Raw genomic sequence first — 19023 nt, forward strand, 5'->3', positions numbered from 1 at the left:
TTATTGTTGAGGGTGAGGGAATGTTTAAGTCGGATTTTTCGTGTTAAAGTGGGCAAAAGGTGCGTATTTTTATGTGGTATGGAGGAGAGTCACTCCGTACATCCCCGCCACTGACTACTAAGCACATCCCCGTCACTGGAATTCAGCATATGCAGGAATACTGATCTCAGGCCGTATGGCGCACTGGTGAGATTTGAGGATTTAGTTGGTATAGGTGCAGGGGTCGAGTTTGGATTCAGGGCTTTTGGCTGATAGTGTCCTATCTGCGACCAACCACCTTCAGCTGTTTCATAAATAACCACCCTTCCGTCATAAGGTAAGAAATGGGAATGTTTGCGGGTGACTGCAATACGTTCAGCACCATTCACGATTCCACATATAATGAAGCAGTCCATGTCCAAATTCAGCAAGACCTGGACAATATCCAGGCTTGGGCTCACAAGTGGCAAGTTACATTCGCACCACACAAGTGCCAGGAAATGACCATCGCCGACAGGAGAGGTACTAACAATCGCCCCTGGCCATTCAATGGCATTACCATCACTCAATCCCTCACAATCAACATCCTGGGTGTGACCATTGATCAGAAACTGAACTGGACTAGCCATATTGATACTGTGGCTACCAGGGCAGGTCAAAGACTAGAAATCCTATGGCTAATAACTCACCTCCTAACCCCCTTCCCAAAGCTAGTCCATCATCTACAAGGCCCAAGTCAGGAGGCTAATGGAATATTCTCCACTTGCCTGGATGAGTTCAGCGCCAACAACACTTAAGATGCTCGACACCAAGAAGGACAAAACAGCCTAAAACTAGCTTTGGAATTGTATAGCTCATTCCACTTTGAGAATGATGTTGAGAAAAAAAGATATAAAAAAGTTACGGAAAAGTTTGATAGCCATTGTGGGCTGAAAAGAAATGGAAAGTTGAGTGAATGATTGCAAAGGCAAAAAAAGTAATATGAGAAGTTCCCATCAAATGTGCCATGCAAGCGCACGCACTAGAAACAGATGTTCCAAAATATTCAGCTGATGATGTGGCACGAAAATGCACATTATGGCTGATTCCACTGAAGCTGTGGCACAGCTAAAACATAATTTTTCGGGCAAAGGAGACACCACAAACACAAGAAAAATACCACTTGAGGCAACAAAGGTAGTTCAAAAGCAGCATCAGTCGAAAACCTGATCGATTGAACTGATGACTTATTGCTTATGTACTATATTACCACCGTGAATATTGTGTACAGACTCAATATATGAATTGTAAAAAAATAATAACTTATTATTAACGTAACAATATGCAATTACATGTACAGTGCATACATTGCCCACCGTGTATAACTTTTTGTAATGATTTATAAACATATTCAAAGAAAGGGGGATGTAACAAGATGTATGTTGCAAGGAATGCAAAGGGTTGACAATAGATAGTAATACTTCTCACCACCAGATGGAGATAAGGAGCAGTCGTATAAATATCATGTGACTCCTGGGATTCACTTTATATATCGTAGAGGACACTGGACTTCACCCACCTCCACACCAAAATAGGGCATATACCACTGAGCCCAACCAAGCAGACGAGCAACAGTCAAGACGTGCGCATCACGGGCTCGAGGAGGGAAGAGGCCGGTCCTCCCATCCAACTTCACCCCGCCCCCGTCCCCACCTATGCCCTCGCACCAAGGGCTCCCACCACCAATCAGACCAAGCCAGCGTCAGAACCAACCCCATGTACCAAAACCAAGGAAAAGAAGGGAAGCCCCCCCCCCCCCACCTCCACCACCACCCACAAGAGCTATTTCCAAACAATGATACTCACGACCACCCTCATTCTCAGTGATGCTCCGATGTAGAAGTAAACAGTTACAGAAGGAGACCCATATGAGGAGAAAGACTGACTCGTCCCAAGGGAAGAGGAAAGAAAATTCCCAGTCTTCAACAGGATCACGCAGTCTGCCTGTGCCTGAAACGGGAAAAGGCACTAAAACAAAATTAAAAGAAGTTTAAAAACAAACACAAATTTCATTCTAACTAATGTAGCCTTCCTGGAATACGGAACCAATCCCTACACCTTCCACCCCACATCCTGCTCCGTTCTGCTCATCTTCCTTCTAAGTGAAGCGGGAACACACAAAAAGCAGCCCATTCCGCCCCCCCCCCCCCCCATGTGGATTATCAAACAATGAAAAAACGGTGCACAAATTCCGGATTCAACACTCGGATTAACATGATATAACTTATTAAATCGGGATAACAAACGGTGCAGGGCTTCACACGCAAATTATTCACGTCCCTGCAAAAAAATAAATTGAGACATCAGCAGACAACAACACGATTATCAGGGAGCAAAGTCCAGGATAATAAGTGAAACTTGAGGCAGTCCTCAGGATAACATAATCTCCATTGAAACACGAAGGAAGTGGAAATCAGGAATGAGGCCAGATCAAAATCGGTGAACATTCCTCAGGATCTACAAAGGTCCCAATGATTGAAGCACAAACATCGTTGCATTCAGCAAGCTGTGTCACCAAATGCCGGGAGTCACCAACCTAGGCTCCATCTGTGGAGGATGACCCGGCGGGTCAGGCCATCCCCATCCCTCTCGACCGATACAGGGCAACACAGGACCAGAGGCCAGAGGCCAATACAACCCTGGCCTCCATGACAAGCTTAAGTGTGTTCTGTTGCATTTGAACTGCCCAGCCTCCAGATCGAGATTTCCGAAACATGACATCTAATTCGTAAACTCAAGTGGGAACTTCGCCACTACCTCACCTTAGGAACCTGGTTCAACAGCACTCCTCTCTGGCCCCATCAAGATGGAACAAGACATGCAACGGGATGTCAACTGTATGTATGCAGGCTTCCACCAGATACAGTGCTCTCTCTGTTACAAGAACCTCCCATGTGCATCCAATGCCTCCAGAAAAATGCATCAAAGCTCCTGAAACTGGGCCTTGGTATACTGCACGGCAGAGCCGAGACTTTCGAACTGAACAACATTTTCGTTAGCAGCCGTCATCCGTCGATCCACAGCGCATGGTCAGCGCGGGAATCTCCTGAGCAGCAACTGCGCCACTAATGGCAGCTTGCACGAACCAGAGTGGATTTAAGCATTTTGACCCAGTTCTATAAGCCAAAGCATTGGTCAATAAATATCGAAACTTAAACAAGAAAAGAGAAAAAAGAAATGTGCACAATAGTGAAAAGCCCGGTTAAAATGCGATCAGAGCCGGAGCTCGCGCACTCACAGCAGAAATTCAGAGAGTCACAGAGAGGACATGAAAATAATTCAACTTTGAATCTGACACAAGACGGCTGGGAGCCCAAACCACCATGCTCCCCTGGTTTGGGATTTGAATGTTGCTGAGCTGGTAGGAGGGTGAGTATGGACATTAGCTGATCCTAACACTGACCTGGCGCAGGCAGGCACAGGGATATTTTGTCATTTTTGTAATTGGGTGGTTCCAATCAAAGTGTGGTAATGATAGGGTTAAATCAGCCTCTGCAGGTGAGATTTCAAAAACAGAGGACTCGCAGATGATTAATTGTGTTGACAGTACCTCTGGAGAGGTGCTCCGATGCAGAGTGTCAGGGTGATGCATGGGGTATTTTGATATTATGGCTCAGCAACTTTAAAGTCTCGGTGATACTAAATAAAATGGGACAGATGATCATCAGATCGTCCTGTTGATAAATATGGAAATTAAATAAAGCAGTTGACGAGGTGGCCAAGTGGTTAACACAATGGATTGCTAATCCACTGTGCTCTCGTGGCTGGCTATTGGACTATTCGCTGTATTGCTTCTTCACATTCCAATATACTTCAGTGAAATCCTGTTCCTTGCTCCCAAGCAGTCCACTGCATCGTGGAGGACTTGGTTGGACTGGCCCTAAGGTGTCTGTTAAATGAATTGCAGCATCCAGAGATTAAGTCACGTGGGGTATTTTTTCATGTCCTGTCTGTGACTCTCTGTACTTATGTTAAAGCCCTTACCTTTTGTTTCTGATTCCCCATGCATCCTGTTTACAAATTATGCTAAATTTATGTTTGAAGGGTTGTGTAGATTTGTTGTTTGAAGGTTTGTACTCTCTCAGCAAATTTACGAATTGTTGTCATTCACAAGCCATGGTCTTCCATGAATCATCGGGTTTGTTCAAAGTCGTGAGAGATCCATTGAGGATAAACATAGATACATAGAAGATAGGAGCAGGAGGCTGTTCGGCCCTTCGAGCCTGCTCCGCCATTCATCATGATCATGGCTGATCATCCAACTCAATGGCCTAATCCTGCTTTCTCTCCATAGCCTTTGATCCCATTCTCCCCAAGTGCTTTATCTAGCCGCCTCTTAAATATATTCAAACTTTTAGCATCAACGACTTCCTGTGGTAATGAATTTCACAGGCTCACCACTCTTTGTGTGAAGAAATGTCTCCTTATATCTATCTGAAATGTCCGAAATATGCTGAAAGTGCTCCGCTGTCCTCCCGGGAATCTCCTGCCGGTACCGTTTAGGCAGGAGAGATTTTCCGTCATTCACGGATAAGATTAATTCCACTGTCGGAGATATTTTGTGAACATTTTCCAGATTGAACACAATACAGATTTCAGAAACAGAAAAGAACACGATGTCCAAGCGAGTTAACATTCTGACAGTAAATGTAAAACTAGCAATGAGTAACCACGATATGTTAGAGACAGACATTCAGTACGGCAATAACTGTTACTTGGACGCTTGATGCAGAGCAAGGTTGAATTCCTGCGCCCACTGAGGTTATTCATGGCTTCTCAACCTTGCCTCTCGCCTGAGGTGTGGTGATCCTCAGGTTAAATCACCACCAGTCAGCTCTCCCACCCACCCCCAAACGGGAAAGCAGCCTATGGTCATCTGTGGCTATGGCGACTTTACTTTGACTTTCTGTGCCATAGTTTCAATCTTAGGTACATCTGACTTGGACAGAACGAGGAGCAAAGTAAATATATTACCTCGCTGAGCTGTTAACGAGCTAAGATAAAGAAAAATATAATTGTTTATTATCCCTACCGTTGAGGGCTCTGGGGAAGCCAAACTCCAATTGTACATGAAGATTTTGGTGAGAATGTTTCATTATTTAAACCAATGCAAGAAGTAATGATAATGTCTGTTAAAATCACTGTATTTCTGACTTTGATGTGATGGTGTCCACACTATTTTGATTTTCTTGACGTTCTTGCCAGTAGAGGTCACCGAGATGGTGGTGTTATTGATGTCAGTCTGCTGAATTACTGCAGTTTGTCCTGGCCATCGAAAAGCAATTTGGAGGATAGGAAGAGGAATACGAAGGACAGTGGTGTTGAGTTTCTGAAATCTGAAATTCCCACCCCTATCGTCTCAATTTGTTTACATCGCTTTGCGTCCCTAAGACACAAATTAAAATCGAACAATTTGGTCAACTGAAGGAGGAAACCAGGCTGATAGAGTGGGCAGGTTGGCGGCGGATGGAATTTAAATCCCAGATATGTCACATAATTATTTTCGGCCAAAATAATGACCAAAGCAAATATACAAATTGAAAGAGGTCACAGGAACATCGAAACCTGGGGTCCATGGGTAAATGTCTTTGAAGGTAGCCTGTGAGGCTTTTGGGAAGATATAAACTCGTAAACTTAAATTAAACTAATTAATTAATTAGAGATGGCTGGTCAGGTGATGTGCTTGAGCTGCTTGATGTGGGAGCTGGCAGATCCCATTGCGAGCTGCAGCGACCACATCTGCAGTAAGTGTTGGCTGCTCGAAGAGCTCCGGCTCAGAGTTGATGAGCTGGAGTCTGAGCTTCAAACACTGAGGCACATCCGGGAGGGGGAGACTTACCTGGACATTGCGTTCCAGGAGGCAGTCACACCTGTCGGAGTAAGTAGTTTAAATCCTGCCAGTGGCCAGGGACAGCAAAGTGTGAATGCAAGTCAGGCAGGTAAAGGGAACCAGCAGTCAGGAACTTAGGAGCTTCAGTCCTTGACCCTGTCCAACAGGTTCGAGGCACTTGCTCCCTGTGTGGATGGCAAACAGGGCTACCGGAAGGATGAGTCAGCTGACCAAGGCACCATGGTTCTGCAGGCCATTCAAGGGGAGGGAGTAAATAGGCAAGTTGTAGTTGTAGGGGATTCTATTATCAGGGGGATAGATAGTATCCTTTGTGAGCGGGATAAAGAGTCCCACATGGTATGTTGCCTGCGCGGTGCTAGGGTGCGGGATATCTCTGACCGGCTTGAAAGGATACTGGCGAGGGAGGGGGAGGATCCAGTTGTTGTGGTCCATGTCGGTACCAACAACATAGGCAAGTCTAGCAAAGAGGGCCTGTTTAGAGATTATGAAGAGCTAAGATTCAAATTTAAAAAAAGGTTCTCAAGGGTCATAATCTCCGGATTACTGCCCGAGCCACGTGCAAATTGGCATAGGGAGGCAAGAATAAGGGAAGTTAACACGTGGCAGAAAGAGTGTTGTGGGAAAGAGGGGTTCCTTTTCATGGGACACTGGCATCAGTTTTGGGACAGGGGGGACCTATACCGTTGGGATGGTCTCCACCTAAACCGAGCTGGGACCAGTGTTCTGGCGAAAAGAGTAAATAGGGTGGTCAATAGGACTTTAAACTAGAGATTGGGGGGGAAGGGAAAGTAGGTGAAGTAATCAGTGGGAGGTGAAGTAATCAGTGGGATGCGTAGCTGCTTAGGAATACAAAAAAGCACGAAAAGACAGAACTCATGAGAGGTTATAATAGTCCCCATCTCACAAAATATGACAGTGTATGGAAAGGCTCAGTAAACCAAGGTCCACCACACTAAGAAAACAAAAAGGGACGGTCAATAGAGAATTAAAGGTGCTATATTTAAATGTGCGCAGTGTACGGAACAAGGTAGATGAGTTTGTGGCCCAGATTGTGACTGGCAGGTATGATGTGGTAGGCATCACAGAGACGTGGTTGCAGGGGGTTCAGGACTGGCATTTAAACATCCAGGGATTCACAACCTATCGAAAAGACAGGGAGGTGGGCAGAGGGGGCGGGGTTGCCTTGTTAATTAGGAATGAAATTAAATCAATAGCACTAAACGACATAGGGTCAGATGATGTGGAGTCTGTGTGGGTAGAGTTGAGGAACCACAAAGGCAAAAAAAACATAATGGGAGTTATGTGCAGGCCTCCTAACAGTGGTCAGGACCGGGGGCACAAAATGCACCATGAAATAGAAAGGGCATGTCAGAAAGGCAAGGTCACAGTGATCATGGGGGACTTCAATATGCAGGTGGACTGGATAAATAATGTTGCCAGTGGACCCAAAGAAAGGGAATTCATTTAATGTTTACAGGAGGGCTTTTTGGGACAGCTTGCGATGGAGCTTACGAGGGAACAGGCCATTCTGGACTTAGTGTTATGTAATGAGCCAGACTTGATAAAAGATCTTAAAGTAAGGGAACACTTAGGAGGCAGTGATCATAATATGGTAGAATTCAATCTCCAATTTGAAAGAAAGAAGGTAGAATCAGATGTACAGGTGTTCCAGTTAAATAAAGGTAACTACAGGGGCATGAGGGAGGAACTGACCAAAATCGACTGGGAGCGGAGCCTACTGGGAAAGACAGCAGAACAGCAATGGCAGGAGTTTCTGGGAGTAATTGAGGACACAGTACAGAGGTTCATCCCAAAGACAAGAAAGGTTATCAGAGGGGGGATTAGGCAGCCATGGCTGACAAAGGAAGTCAGGGAATGCATCAAAGCAAAAGAGAAAGCCTATAATGTGGCAAAGAGTAGTGGGAAGTCAGAAGATTGGGAAGGCTACAAAACAAACAGAGGATAACAAAGAGAGAAATAAGGAAAGAGAGGATCAAATATGAAGGTAGGCTAGCCAGTAACATTAGGAATGACAGTAAAAGTTTCTTTAAATACATTAAAAACAAACAGGAGGTAAAAGTTGACATTGGGCCGCTCCAAAATGACGCTGGTAATCTAGTGATGGGAGACAAGGAAATAGCTGGGGAACTAAATAAGTACTTTGCGTCAGTCTTCACAGTAGAAGACATGAGTACTATTCCAACAATTCAGGAGAGTCAGGGGGCAGAGTTGAATATGGTAGCCATCACAAAGGAGAAAGTGCTAGAGAAACTAAGAGGTCTAAAAATTGATACATCTCCAGGCCCAGATGGGCTACATCCTAGAGTTCTAAAGGAGATAGCTGAAGAAATAGTGGAGGCGTTAGTTATGATCTTTCAAAAGTCACTGGAGTCAGGGAAAGTCTCAGAGGATTGGAAAATCGCTGTTGTAACCCCCCTGTTCAAGAAGGGAACAAGAAAAAAGATGGAAAATTATAGGCCAATTAGCCTAACCTCGGCTGTTGGCAAGATTCTAGAATCCATCGTTAAAGATGAAATTTCTAAATTTGTGGAAGTGCAGGGTCGGATTAGGACAAATCAGCATGGATTTAGTAAGGGTAGGTTGTGCCTGACAAACCTGTTAGATTTCCTGAAGAGATAACAAATAGGTTAGACCAAGGAGAGCCAATGGATGTTATCTATCTTGACTTCCAAAAGGCCTTTGATAAGGCGCCTCACGGGAGACTGCTGAGTAAAATAAGGGCCCATGGTATTAGAGGCAAGGTACTAACATGGATTGATGATTGGCTGTCAGGCAGAAGGCAGAGAGTTGGGATAAAAGGTTCTTGATTTCTCGAGGAATTAAGGGCTCTTGAGAGAGAGTGGGTAAATGGAGTTGAAATCAGCCATGATTGAATGGTTGAGTGGACTCGATGGGCTGAATGGCCTTACTTCCGCTCCTATGACTTATGGTCTTATTAGATGACTGACTTTCTAAACGGAGGTGGACGGACAGCAAAAGTTAGGAAGATATAGTAAACTTATCTAACACACCGATTAGGCTCCAGTCTACTCTCAAATTCTGAATACAACATTGATGATAGAAAGAAAATGTTCACACAAAGCTATTGTCCATGGTTTGCCGCCGAACTGGCTTATAGTGAGGAAGAGTTTCATGTCCTCAGTCTCTCTCTCCTGTTGTATCTTGGTCCAGTTACAAGACTGGGTATTAGTCTGGATGGAATGAGTGACCGGGACATTTTCTGGGTATTGTCATGTTCTACGAGTTACAACGCACAATCTTGAAATGCCTTCACAACTATTGAACCTTTGATTGGCCTCGTCCCGTTGTACCGGACTTCGCAATGCCGGCGGAAACGCATTCCCGGGGGGAAGGTTCCGCTGGCGACTCTCACCTAGTTTCGCCCATTTCCCAAAGCGGCTGTGGCCGCTGCCTTGTGTGAACACTCATTTCGACTCACACGTTAAATAGTGGAGAAGGCGAAGACCAGCACAGGATGAGAACTCCAACGAATGCGGGGAGACTCCCTGTCAGAGGTGTTATCATTGCATTTCATCCCGAAAAATAGAGGAGGATTGTCAAGGTAACGATGAGGGAAGATTTGCTGAAATCTTTGGTCAAAAAATAGAAAGGCAACTTATTATTGAAATAGGGAGAGACTTAGAGGTGCTCAGATACAGAGTTATCTGGGTGCCGTCGTGCATGAGTCGTAGAAAACGAGTATGCAGGTGCAGCAAGTAATAAGGAAAACAAATGAAATGAAAAATTAAATGAAATGAAAAATGAAATTCGCTTATTGTCCCAAGTAGGCTTCAATGAAGTTACTGTGAAAAGCCACATTCCGGCGCCTATTCAAGGAGGCTGTTACAGGATTTGAACCGTGCTGCTGGCCTGCCTTGGTCTTCTTTCAAAGCCAACGATTTAGCCCTGTGCTCAGCAGCCCCTGTTGGCATTTATAGGAAAAGGAATTGAATATAAAGGTAAGGAAGTGTTGCAGCAACTATATAAGGCATTGGTATGACCGGACCTGGAGTATTGTGCACAGTTTTGGTCGCCTTATTTGAGGGAAGATGCAGTGGCATTGGAGGCAGTTCAGAGGAGGGTCACTAGATTGATTCCATAGATTAGGGCTTTGTCGTATGAGGAGAGATTGAACAGTTTAGGGGTGCACTCTGAAGAGTTTAGAAAAATTAGATCACATATAATTGAGGTGTGCAAGATGTTAAAAGGTGTGGGTAAAGCAGACGTGGAGCTAATGCTTCCTCTTGTTGGGCATTCTAAAATGAGAGGTCATAATTCTTAGAATAAGAGATGGCAAATTTAAAACAGCTTTGAGGAGAAACTACTTAAGACCATAAGACCATAAGACGTAGAGAAGAATTAAGCCACTTGGCCCATCGAGTCTGCTCCACCATTAAATCATGGCTGATATTTTCTCATCCCCATTCTCCTGCCTTCTTCCCATAATCCCTGATCCCCTTCAGGGTTACTTAAGGGTTCTCCCAAAGGGTTGTTAATTTGTAGAATTCGCAATCCCAGAGTGTGGTGGATGCAGGGACAGTGAGTAAATATTCAAGGAGGAGTTGACAGATTTGTAATTGGGGATGGGTTGAAGGGTTATGGAGAATGTGGGTGGGACGGTGGAGATAAGGCCAGTGTCATGTGAGAGTACCTTTAAGATATGATGTTTAAGCAATGTACCTTTAAGAAAACAGTGACGTCAGAGAGTGGGTGGAGCTGAGGTCAGCTCAGCCATTTTGCAGCTTTGCAGTTTGGAGGAAAAGAGTTGGGTGTGTGTCTTGTTTTGCAGTGAGCTGGATCTCTGCCATGAAAGACTATCTCTGGATCATTTGGGTGATTTAAACTTATAATAGTGAAGCCTTTAACCTGATGTGATTTTGTTTAAAGGTGTTAAGTCTCTTGGAAGTTTGAAGGAACATTCTAAGGAATTATTTACCGCTGCAATATTTTCTGTAGTAAATATCTTTGAAGTAAGGGGTGTTAAGAGATCCAATGTTTATTTAAGATGTTAAGTTGAGTTCATGGAATAAACAGTGTTTTGTGTTTAAAAACCCACGTATCCATAATTGTAATCCACACCTAGGGAAAAAGCCGTGTGCTAGGAAAAGCAACAAATACATTAAAGGGTTGGTTGAACTCCATGATACATTTTGGGGTTCTGAAAAAGCATCGGCCACAACAATTGGGGGTTCGAGGGGGATAAAATTCTATCTATTGGATTGGCTTTTGTGAACTTAAAGACAGTGAAGGATTGTTGTTTTTCCTGTGTGGTATTTTAGTTTAAGTGGGGAGAGTGTTGCGAACAATTGCTCTTTCAGAGGCTCAGACATTTTTGGGTGTGGAGAAGGTCACACGTAGTACTTTACGGACAGAAACGAAAAGCAGACTGTTAAATTTGGCAAGAACATTGCAGTTAACATTACCTGACAAAATGCGAAAAGGTGAGGTAATTATGGTGGTGGTTAAGCGTTTAAAGTTTCCTGAGACAGAGTTTGACTCATTGGAAATGGCAAAAATTCAGTTGCAAATTAAACAAATGGAACATGGGAAAGAATTAAAGCGGCTGGCAAACGATAATGAGAGAGAGGAAAAAGAAAGAGAAAGAGAGAGAGAGGAAAAAGAAAGAGAAAGGGGGAGAGAGGAAAAATATAGAGAAAAAGAGAGAGAGGAAAAAGAAAGAGAAAGAGAGAGAGAGAGGAAAAATCAAATGAGGGAGAAGAAAGGAGAAAAGAAAGAATAGCCCTAGCAGAACAAAAAGAAAAAAGGGAGATACAGATCAGGGAAAAAGATAAAGAGAGGGAGTTTGAACTTCAGAAAATGGCCACGAAACATGACAATCAGTTAAAATTGGCAGACGTAAAGGGAACCGTACAGTTGGATGATAGTGATGGGGATAGTGAGAAAGGGCATCATAGTCAAAGGCTTGGTGGAAATATATTTAAATATGTCCAAGCTTGCCAAGGTTTGACGAAAAGGAAGTGGAAGCCATTTTCATTTCAAGGTAGCTAAACAAATGAAATGGTCACAGGATATGTGGGTGTTACTGATTCAAACAAAGCTGCTAGGTAGAGATAGTGAAGTGTTTGCATCACTACCGGTGGAGGTATCTGGAACGTATGAGGACGTGAAGAAAATCCATATTGAGTGCATATGAGCTAGTGCCTGAAGCTTACAGACAAAGGTTTAGAAATTTAAGGAAAGAATTTGGTCAAACATACATAGAGTTTGAAAGGCTCAAACAGAGTAATTTTGATAGGTGGATAAGGGCTTTGAAAATAGACCAAACGTATGAAGCTCTCAGAGAAATTATACTTTTGGAGGAGTTTAAAAATTGAATTCCTGATGTAGTGAGAACTCATGTGGAAGAACAGAGGGTTAAAACTGCTTGATTAGCAGCGGAAATGGCAGTTGATTATGAATTAGTTCATATATCAAAGATTGGTTTCAGACATCAGCTTCAGCCGGTGAGGAATAGAAATTGGGGACATGAGAAATACTCAAGTGGTAAAGGTAAAGGTGATCTGATGGGAGACAATAAAGAGAGTGTACCTGAGATTAAAAAAGAAATCCAGGAGGGTGGAAAAGAAATGAAAAGTTTCAGATGTTCTCACTGTCATAAACTAGGCCATATAAAGTCACAGTGTTGGTGGTTGAAGAAAAGCACTGGGAAGGCTGATGTGGTAAAACAGGATAAGACAGTAGGATTTGTTAGAGTGGTAAAGGAAAGCCCAAGGGAAGCGAGGGAGGTGCAAACGATTATACAGCCTGTTCAATAAGTAATTGTTAAGAAGGTGCCAGATGTCTTTAAAGAATTTACTTGTGTGGGTAAAGTTTACTCATGTGTATCAGGAGGAGCAGTTAAAGAATTCACAATTTTAAGAGATACAGGGGCTAGTCAATCTTTAATGGTAAGAGATGAGGAATTATGTAGTTTCGGAAGAATGTTGCCAGAGAAGGTGGTGATATGTGGAATTCAGGGTGAGAGGAGTAGCATTCCATTATATAAGGTAAGGTTGGAAAATCCAGTGAAGAGTGGTGAAGTGGTAGTAGGAGTAATAGATAAACTATCTTGTCCAGGAATACAGTTTATCTGGGGTAATGATATAGCTGGATCGCAGGTGGGAGTGATGCCTATTGTAGTTGATAAGCCAGTGGAAAATCAGTCAACTGAAGTGTTGAAGGAAGAGGATACTGGGATCTTTCTGGATTGTGTAGCAACACGGTCGCAAAGTCACATGTTAAGACAAGAGGAGAAATCAAAGAATGAAGATGAAGTTGAAGAGCAATTATCAGAAACGATTTTTGATCAGATGGTTGAAAAAGAACAAGAACAGGTGGAGGATGAGGAGGATATTTTAAGTTGGCGGAGTTACAACAGAAAGATGTAGAAATAAAATGGATATATCAGAAAGCGTATACGGAAGAGGAATCTGAGAGTATACCAGAGTGTTATTACCATAAAATGTATTTCTTGATGAGAAAATGGAGACCTGCACATATGCAGGTGGATGAAAAGTGGGTAGAAGTTCATCAAGTAGTATTGCCGGTAGGGTATAGAAAGGAGGTGTTGCGAGTTGCACATGAGATACCAGTGGGAGGTCATTTGGGAATAAGGAAAACTCAAGCTAAAATCCAGAAACATTTTTATTGGCCTGAACTACATAAAGATGTAGTTAAATGTTGTCAATCATGTCACACATGGCAAGTGATAGGGAAACCTCAAACAGTGATAAAACCAGCGCGCTTAATACCCATTCCAGCATTTGAGGAACCTTTTACAAGGGTCCTAATCGATTGTGTAGGACCGCTTCCTAAAACAAAAAGTGGGAATCAGTATCTTTTGACTGTAATGGATGTGTCTACTAGGTTTCCAGAGGCCATTCCAGTACGTAATATTACAGTTAAAAGGATTGTGGAGGAGTTACTTAAATTCTTTACTAGATATGGACTCCCCACAGAAATTCAATCAGAAGAAGGATCAAATTTTACTTCAAAGTTATTCAAAGAAGTTATGGATAGCTCAGGAATAAAACAATTTAAATCAACTGCGTACCATCCAGAATCGCAGGGAGCGTTAGAAAGGTGGCATCAGACATTAAAGACAATGTTGAGGGCGTATTGTCAAGATTATCCAGAGGATTGGGATAAAGGAATCCCATTCGTATTGTTTGCAATTCGGGATGCACCTAATGAGTCTACCAAGTTTAGTATTTTTGAACTAATTTTTGGTCATGAGGTAAAAGGACCACTTAAATTATTAAGGAAAATTTGGTGGGTGGGAAATCGGAATTTACACAATTGGATTACGTGTCAAATTTTAGGGAACGATTAAATAGAGCAGGTAAATTGGCTAGACAACATTTGAAAGTTGCACAAAATGTGATGAAATGGGTAGCGGACAAGAAATCCAAAGTTCGTAGTTTTGCCAGTAGGGATAAAGTTTTAGTGTTGTGACCAGTGGAAGGGGAGCCTTTAAAAGCTAGGTTTGTGGACTGTATCTTGGAAGTTTGAAGGAATATTTTGTGGAATTATTTACTGTTGCAATATTTTCTGAGTTATCTTTGAAGGGGTGTTAAGAGATCCAATGTTTATTTAAGATGTTAACTTGAGTTCATGGAATAAACATTGTTTTGTGTTTAAAAACCCACGTGTCCATAATTGTAATCCCACACCTAGGGAAAAAGCCGTGTGCGAGGAAAAGGAACAAATACATTAAAGGGAGAGGTTGATTGAACTCCATGATACATTTTGGGGTTCTGAAAACGCATCGCCCATAACACCAGAAAGGGATCTGCCATGATGGATTTCGGCTCAGGAGTCTAAATTGCCTACTCCTGGTCCTAGGTCATGTGTTCGAGGGAGGAGATGTTCTGGCTGACTTCGTAATCCAGCTCTTGGACTGTAGCATTGTAGGTTGCCGATGGGGAAATTATCAGTCATGATGGAATGGCGGAGCAGATTCGATGGGCCCAATGGCCTAATTCTGCTCCTATATCTTATGAACTTATGAACTGATGAAATAGTCCCAGAAATGCAGGAATTCTGTTGCATGGAGACTAAAGACCCTCAGCAGAGTAGGTTGGGTGAACTTCAATAACGAGGAGCAACCCTCACGCTAAGATTAGCAACAAACCAGGGAATGAAGACAGGTTTATTGAAGAACATGTCTGAAAAAAAAACACCGGGCGGATGAATACGTTCGTGGCCTGCTGATGCTGCAGCACAGGAATCAATTCATGTTAAACAGTTGAAGAGTCTGTACTGACAGAACGAGAAGATTCCACAAGCAACAGATTGAAGTGTTTCTGCCACATGATTGCAGAGAGTGTAAGGAGGAGGCTCCATAAAAATCCCCAACCTCAAAGATGGGAGAGGCTAGCAGATTCGAAGACAAGCAGATTTGGAACCATTTTCAGCCGGAAGTGGCGAGTGGATGGTCAATCACATGACCGCACTGGGAGAAGCTGAACATTTCAGTCCTGTTTCTTCTTTTGGTCTAATCTGTCATTTCCGCCCGCTGAGTAAAGCTGCCAACGTGTCCATCGACAAAATGAAAAGAACATTACAGAGAGCAGAGACAAGCCCAGTCTGTGTGAATATAAATATAGTAAACACTTCGAGTCTGGAATCAGAGCATTTCCAAACGAGCCGTCTGATCCTGAGGAACTCTATAGAAATGAGGAAGAGGTTGCAGTTCTTAGTTCTTTCAGCTGGGGACTCTGCCCCTCAGTGCTCGCCCCGGAAAGGACATGGGAAGTAGGTGAAGTATATATCCCAGCGATACGCAATTGTTGATATTTCTGATCTCTCAACTGGTACCTTCAGTTTAATTTTAAAGAAAAATTGTTGATTGGATAAAAGGCTGAATATATTTTTATAAACCAGGTGACCCCATAAATCTCGGGAAGCTTTGACTTTCACTCAGCGGGTAGAGGGGGTGCTTTGAGCTGATTCAAATAGAGCAGACAGCTGGAGAATTGAGTGGTTTGGGGGATTCTGTAATTGGCCACAGGACCAGGTATTACAGAAGGGGGAATTTACAGTTGCTGCCCCGGTGACTATTACCTGCCGCGGAGTGTGAGACTTCAGTCCCCTTCCCCCACATTCACTGTCCAGTCTCCCAGACGAACGATGGGGAAATTGAACGATACTGGAGATGTCTGTGGAACCGGACCCCAGACAAGAGTCACGTTTTCATTACATGACAGGAGGGAAATGAGAGTAAAATGTTTCAAACAAATGTATTTCGATGGATTAACATTGCAGCTGTCCAAGCGAGGAACGTGAGAAGATGGATTAAGCAACTGTGACAGGGGGTGAAATGTTTCATTGTCATTGACTGGGGTCAGTCACTGTCTCAGTTCGTAATTGGATGAACAAACTTTGAATTTATCTGCATTCCCAATCCAACAACCCCGTGCACTGCGGGAGTGCTGCACTGTAGTCCTCAGACAACTTTTCATTACATGACAGAAGGGAAATGAGAGTCAAATAGTTTCAAATAGGTTTATGCAAGTGGCTGAACACTGCAACTTTCATAGAGATGTGGGTTGTGAGGAGATGGATTAAGTAGATGTGACAAGGAGTGAAACGATTCATTGCCAGTTACTGGGGGTGTCAGAGTCTGCCTCAGTTCAGAATTGTTTAAACAAACTGAATTTATCTGCATCTCCAATACAGCAAATCCCTGCACTGCGGAAGTGTTGCATAGTTGGGGGTGTCTGTTTGGAAGCAACATTAAACGGGGACCCTGTCTATCTGTCCATGGAGCTGGAGAAACCGAGTATATCATTTGAACAGTTGGGGAAAATTGCCGGTATCGGGGACCAACAGGATCCGCTCAACCAACAGAGACACAGACTCTCCACTCTGACAAATGGCTGTGGTACTTTACTGTGAGCTGATTGTTTGCAACACTCTGTGAAACAATGTATGCGCTTCAAAAACTAGCCATTCTAGTGAGACACTTTGTACGCTTCTCCTGACTTCGATTTAACTTTCAGAACAGTATTTCCTCTCTATTTGATCCACGTGGTGGCCGTTCAGAAAGAAACCTATTTGGCTGCACTCCAAGGCGTATATTTTTTATTCACTTACTGGATGTGTCACTAGCTAGGCCAGAATTTAATGCCGATCCCGAGCTGGCGAACTGTCTTCTTGAACTGCAGCAGCCCCTGTCGGGTAGGTACACCCAGAATGCTGTTAGGGAGGATGTTCCAGTATTTTGACCATGCGACAGTGAAGGAACAGCGATATATTTCCAAGACAGGGTGGTGAGTGACTTGGAGAAGACGCTCCAGGTGCTAGTGTTCCCAGGAAGCTGCTGTCCTTGCCCTTCTGGGCAGCAGTGGTTGGGGCTTTGAAGGCGCTGCCTCAGGAGACTTGGTGAATTCTGCAGTCAAAATGGTCGATGGGACAGAGGGCTGCTACTGTTAATCGGTAGGGAAAGGAGTGAAGGAGCCCAGAAAGGTGGGAGGAGAGACGTCTGGGTTTTATTAAGCAGATAAGATTTAAAGTTTAATTTCAGAATCAGTATTTGACAAGGGAACAGTGACAGATTCAGCTTAATATTTTCTAATTCATATCACAGAATCATATAAAAATACAGTGAGAAAAGGCCCCCTCGGCCCGTCGAGTCTGCATCGCCGCAAGATAAGCACCTGACCTGTTTTCAGGTGGGTCCTGTTTTCCACTTGGGTTTGATTGAAAGTCACGGGGAGTGGCAATTTTGATTGGTAAGAAAACGGGGTTTGTGAGCGCAAAGGAAGTGAGGAACCTGGGTGGGAGATATGTGATTGTGAATTGGGATGATGTAGGTTTCAGGAGGGAGTTTCTGGCAACAATCCCGACTTAGTCACGCACTTGTTGATTGTGGGAGGAGATTTTAATTATGTCCTAAAGCTGAGGGTAGGTAGATCGAGCACTAGGTCAATGGGTAGGGTACAAAGTAGTTGGGTGGGTTTATGGAGAAGATGGGTATGGTGGACCCGTGGCACTTCAAGAACCCGGGGGAAGGGAGTATTCCTTTTTTTCGTATTTGTCCAGGGTATATTCCAGAACTGACGTTTTTGTGGCGAGACGGGAGATTTTGGTGGCATGGAGGGGGCAAAGTGCGCGGGGATAATAATCTTAGACCGTGCTCCCATTGGCTGGAGATTCGGCTCAGATTGGGACGGGAGCAGAGGCTTGGAATGAGGCTCGATTCGGGGTTGTTGGCTGATAGAGGGTTTTGTAACAAAGTGCGGGCTATGATTCAAGATTATGGAGAATTGAATCAAAATTTGGAGGTCTCAGTGGCCACTTTTTGGGAAGTGCTAAAAGCGGTGGTCCGAGGGGAGATTATCTTGTTCAAGACTCATGCGGATCCTAAATGACCCTCTTATGGACTCTTATGGATTGACCTCATTAACACTACAGCTCATGAACACTACACCCCATATGCTTCATCCAATGCCAGTGCTTATGTAGTTACATTGTATACCTTGTGTTGCCCTATTATGTATTTTCTTTTATTCCCTTTTCTTCTCATGTACTTAATGATCTGTTGAGCTGCTTGCAGAAAAATACTTTTCACTGTACCTCGGTACACGTGACAATAAACAAATCCAATCCAATCCAATAGGAAAAGGAGGGAGGAATATGGACGGCTATTGAACAAGATAGTGGACGTAGGTAGGGAGTACTCGACGGTGCCCAACGCGGAGGGATTGACAAGAAGGAAAAAATTACAGGGACAATCTGATAGGCTGAAAATGGGGAGGGCTGTAGGACAGATGCGTAGAGCAAGCGGGGTGCAGTATAAATATGGAGAGAAGGTGAGTCGAATGTTAACGCATCAGCTGCGGAGGCAGACCGCGTCCAGGGAAATATTGAAGATACGGACTGGGGCAAGGGATGTGGTGTCGGAGCCGGCGAAGATAAATGAGGCATTTAGGGATTATTCTTAGGATCTATACAGGGCGGACCCGGAGCATGAAGAGGAGTACATGGGACGGTCCTGAGATGAACTCGAGTTTCCACAGCTGGAGGAACAGAAGAGGCAGGTGCTCGAGGAGCTCCTGGAGCTCAGGGAGATATTAGATAGTATAAGGGGTATGAAGTCGGGGAAGGCCCAGGGCCCGATAGCTACTCAG

The 19023-nt window shown here is 43.7% G+C and overlaps 1 long non-coding RNA gene across 3 annotated transcripts in view; it reads left to right on the forward strand.

Annotated features, from left to right (window-relative positions):
• Positions 1-4785: 4785 nt before the first annotated feature.
• LOC140389225 (uncharacterized) overlaps positions 4786-19023 on the forward strand; it is a 60012-nt gene continuing 45774 nt past the window's right edge. The window contains exons 1-2 of one of the 3 annotated variants that reach the window (XR_011934298.1): positions 4786-5099; positions 9676-9849. This is a non-coding gene — a long non-coding RNA (uncharacterized lncRNA). Of the gene's footprint in view, positions 5100-9378; positions 9453-9675; positions 9850-19023 lie in introns of those variants that run through there. The other 2 variants (XR_011934297.1, XR_011934299.1) reach the window with 2 other exon arrangements.

Source organism: Scyliorhinus torazame, chromosome 14 (assembly GCF_047496885.1).
Source record: "Scyliorhinus torazame isolate Kashiwa2021f chromosome 14, sScyTor2.1, whole genome shotgun sequence".
NCBI lineage: Eukaryota > Metazoa > Chordata > Chondrichthyes > Carcharhiniformes > Scyliorhinidae > Scyliorhinus > Scyliorhinus torazame.